Source organism: Momordica charantia (assembly GCF_013281855.1).
Source record: "Momordica charantia cultivar OHB3-1 chromosome 2 unlocalized genomic scaffold, Mcharantia_2.0 BLBB01000002.1, whole genome shotgun sequence".
In the NCBI taxonomy this organism is placed as follows: domain Eukaryota; kingdom Viridiplantae; phylum Streptophyta; class Magnoliopsida; order Cucurbitales; family Cucurbitaceae; genus Momordica; species Momordica charantia.
In genome coordinates, this window is record NW_028275160.1 from 16,165,533 (window position 1) to 16,170,235 (window position 4,703).

At 38.4% G+C, this 4,703-nt stretch overlaps 1 pseudogene; it reads right to left on the reverse strand.

Moving 5' to 3' along the window:
• Positions 1–1,196: 1,196 nt before the first annotated feature.
• LOC111024908 (glycosyl hydrolase 5 family protein-like) lies at positions 1,197–3,074 on the reverse strand (annotated as a pseudogene).
• Between the last annotated feature and the right edge of the window lie 1,629 nt (positions 3,075–4,703).

The window sequence follows — 4,703 nt, forward strand, 5'->3', positions numbered from 1 at the left end:
TAGCTTGTCGGAAAAATTTCCCCACCGTACACGTGTCATCAACGAGCGGCTAGGATCCTCCCTAAGATCCGAAACGTCGGAATATTTGAATATTCCGACGATAAATCTACCGCAACGACTATGTTTTCCCACGAATAGGAAGTCGCCACGCGTCCAAAGCAAGTCGAATGAACTTCTCTGCCAGGTCGAGATCGGACCAGACAGAGAGGGGGCCAATGTTTGAGGAAGAGAATACCCTGGACACGTGGAAGGCCCCTATTGGTGCTCCAAGATGACTCATGAGTCATGCCCAGCTCGGACCGCCGAGATCACCACCACTAGCGTTGACAGATGCTAAGTATGAGGGCCGAGGTGAACCTGGCCGAGGTCCGACCTACCGGGAAGCTCGGTAGGGGCCGATGTGAGCTACTGTCAGCGGCGTGATTATCGGGTGTAACCGTCGGTCCCGAGATTACCGGGTGTAATCGACGGTCCCGAGATTACCGGGTGTAACCGTCGCGAGATTAGCGAGACTACCACCCATAAGTAGAGGACCTCACTCCACGATCAGGTACGATGATTTCTGACCTCGAACTAAACTAGGAATCCGACCTGTACTGACTTGATCGTCGGAGTGCTCACCTTTTTGTGCAGGTCCGCCCAAGTATCCAGAACGGTCCGGAGGTCGAGTTCGAGCTGCAATCTGAAATACACTGTTGTGCATATCCTTGCATAAACACAACACTTTGGCGTGACAATCAATCCTCTATTCGACTAGCATCCAATTTATTCTTGCTCGCACCAATAAAAAGTTGAACTTTATTTTTATTTCGTTCTTGAATGCCTTGTTCGTAAGGATATCCATCTCCAATATGTTCCTATCTAGATGCAACTTGCACACTTATCCCCCAAAGCCTTCACACAATAGATTGATTTTAAAGTTTGCAAGAGCATGTTAAATGTAAATATAAATTGTATTTGTTATTTACATATATTAGTTAAATATCTATTAACTTGTATTGGTCAATTATCGTGAGATCTCGCAAGATAATTAAATTGTGAGATTATAGAAATCGATTACGTTAATCGTAGTAGTTATGCTGCCTACTAATATGAATGAACGACCATGATCATTTCATTCATAATATTGTTTCCTAATTCCTCATAAGATGAGTCATTGTAAATTGTTAATTTTACAAATTAAATACAAAAACCAATTACAATGTATTGGTTGCAACAAGCTCGAACCATTGAGTTCGGGTGTCTTTGAGGCAATTTGGCTCACCATTGGCACAAATACAAGAGCGGGTCACAATTTTTGAAGAATTGGAGCTTTCAATTTGTAGGCAAAAGTTCTTTCCATCTTGAGTGAAAGTGGCCAAATGAAGCTTAGAATTTGAAATGGCTCTCCAAACACTTTGTTGACTCAAGCAGTCACTTGACAGAGATACTCTAAGGCCTTCTCCATTGGCCTTTAAGCATAAACCAGTAGTTGTAATCTTAATTGAAGTGCCATCACCACCATGACTCCATCTACTTGAGGTGGAACAACTGCTCAAAAAAATTCCTTTATTGTCATTGGAGGCTAGGATGCATTGGCCACTTTGTGGATGATACATAACATACGAAGATGATGCATTGGAGGTTGGATCTGTTTGCCATAAAAAAGAGTTACACAAATGGTAATTTAGTCTTCTTAAAAGCTCTTGTTTAACTATTTTGCATTTGTTTTCACATATTACTTTCATAACAGTTTACTTGTTATGGATCCTTATATATATTCAAATTCATTAATGGATAATTTACCTTGCAACATAGTTTGCAATAGCTGAAACTTTTTCTCAAATGTATGGTTTTTAATTTGAGTCCAATTGGAGTCAAAAATTCCAAAAGTTTCTACTGGCTCTGCTTGACCTTCTCTATAATAGTAGCTTCCTTGCCAATCCCACAATACCCAATCCATGTCTTTTTGTGCAAGATGAGCTGTGAAGCAATTCATGAACCGATTTTCTGCATCGTTGACCTCCCTCTGATCATACCCATATTCACTAACAAATAAAGGAAATGGGTTTGACCCTTCCATTACAAATCCAGCATGGTCTATGAAGCCATTCATGATAGTTGCATATATATTATTTAGTGGTTGCTTTACAAATTTGCTCTCAGAATCTCCACTAAAGGATCACAAGTGCACTTCGAAAACCAACTTGTCTCCTAAGGTCTTGACGCTCAGGGGCTTCTCCTTTAAGCATCGAAGATCATTATCATAATTTAGGCTTGAAACAATAACTAAAACTGTCGAGTTTATGCTGTGAATTGTTGTTACTCCTTGAGTTACATAATTGTTCCAATCATTTGCATTTTCCATTGTTCCTCGTATCTCGTTTCGTAGGCTCATTGCTACCACCTAAATGCCACAAAAATATTCAATTGTTAATCAAAATATTATAGTCTCTAGTCTTCAAATGCTTGGGTTTCGTTTTGAGAATTTGTGAAATTCTTTTGATGTTACATACCATTGGTTTGTTGACAAAGCGTTGAACAACTAAGCGAAGACCTTGTAACCACTCTTGAGGGTCAAAATTACGGTTTCCAAAGAAACCATTGCCGTCATCAAGAGAGCAACACCATCTCGGTTGGCTTATGTGGTTGTCAACAATTACCATTAAACCACTTGCCCCCAACACGTCAACAACAGCTTCATATGCTTCGGCAATGGTCTTGTTCAACACAAAAGGGTTATATTGAGCCAATCCAGCTTTTGCTTGTTTTAAATCAAGAAGGTCAAAGTTCTCTTCAATTGTCCTATTTGCATATCCAGTGAACATGTGGGTTGCATATGTGAGACGCACACAATTGAACCTCAACTTGATTGCTTCATCGGCTAGTTCTTTCAATGGCCTATGGTTTAGACCTTCTGCCAGCATGCTCTGTGTGTGGGAAGGCCAATTCACGCACACAAGCTTCACTCGACGTCCTGTTTTCGAATCAATGATCCACCTTACTCGTGTTGATAGAGGGAGGGAAAAAGCTGACACAGATGAAAACACAAAGACTAGGGCCAGAAAGACAATAGCTTGCAAAGTTATTCCCATTTTCGATCTTTTTTTGTGGATTTGATATCCTCTTTTTCAATTTTGTTGGGAGAACAATAGCCCAAACATTCATTTTATAGACACTCTTTAGTACGTTCAAATTTTTTAAAGTTTGTTGAAACCTATAAAACTTATTATTGTGTCTTTTCTAAATTGAGAAAGCTTAATTAGTTAATAAGTTGTGTTGTAGCCATGAAATTTTGTTAAACAATAGATAAATGTTGCTAACAAACTAGCCAAATCAAAACATTTCTGGATTAGATAGCTAATGTTTAATCTGTCTCTCATCTCAAAATAAATACCAAAATAATTGTTAATTAAGCTTGGGATTAGAAAAGCTTTTTGTTTCTTGTATCCAATGTTACATTTCTAGGTATAAAGATTTCTTGGATTAGGATACAAACAATACATAGCACATATTTTTCAAAAAAGAGAAAAAAAAAAAAGAAAAGCACTGCATGTGTGGTACAAACGACCACAATACACATCTATATTATGATACAATAATAATGGGAACTTTGATGATGATTTAATCTGATATTAATTATGGAAAAGATGTTTTAAATAAAAAATTGGCACCAATTTCTATAATAATCACGATGTCGTTTTACTCTACATGTGAAATTTAGATATCATTCTAATATATTCTCTCTCTAAATAAAACTATAGCTGGTTTTATGCTAATCTCTAAATATATTTATCAGCGTCGTCAAAAGACGATATTCATAACCACAATTATTCTTTAGAACTGTTACCTTATTATTTTATGTTATTATTTTAATTATTCTCTTCTTTTTATCAATAATCTACTATGTTTCTTTCCAAACTTAGCTAATGTTTTTTTTCGGTCGCTTATAAAAATTGTTGATGTCGATCCACGTAAGTGTCACACAAGTGCCATGTACATCTTTGTCTTCAACTTTTTGGTTACTTGCATCTAGAAATCTAGCATTGCTGTGGTGCTTTGGCCGTGCACTTTGATTCTTAAGTTAGAACACAAGTTGGCTGTAAACAAGTTTGGAGCAAGTATAGTATAGGGGTAGTAATCCGAGGCTGAGATGTACTTGAGAGTGTGTGTCGTATTCTCACAAGGAGTTGTGTAGGGAAAATCAACTTACCTCAATTAGGATTTCCAGTTCCTTAATATATGAGAGAGAGAGAGTGATGAGGAATGATAGCCAATGAAAGGCGGAGGAAGGGGGGAAGGACCCCTCTCGACATTCTGTGTCCTTTTCTTGTCATGGCAAAGTGGTGCGGTAGCATCTTGGGGTATGCTCCTAACATCGTGCCAGAAGCTCGCTAGGCGAGTTTGTTGTTACCTTTAGCCATATTGGGGTTCCCATAAGGTGTGCTCGACTTTCCCCTTACAGTGTGCTCTACCTGCCTGCGATACAGTTGAAGAAACTTGTCGTATACTTGTAAGATAGTTCCACATTGCGCTCTGTGACTTTCCCTTAATAGTGGCCCCAACTTTTTCGACGGTGTTGGATGTGGAGCCAAAAACAAAAAACAATTGGGCCTAAAACAATGACAAGAAAAGGGGCCCAATTACACCAACTTATGTTGCCCTTGTTCTTTAAACATATATATATGTGTGTTACTAATATTTTTGGTATGTTGCTGCGAACC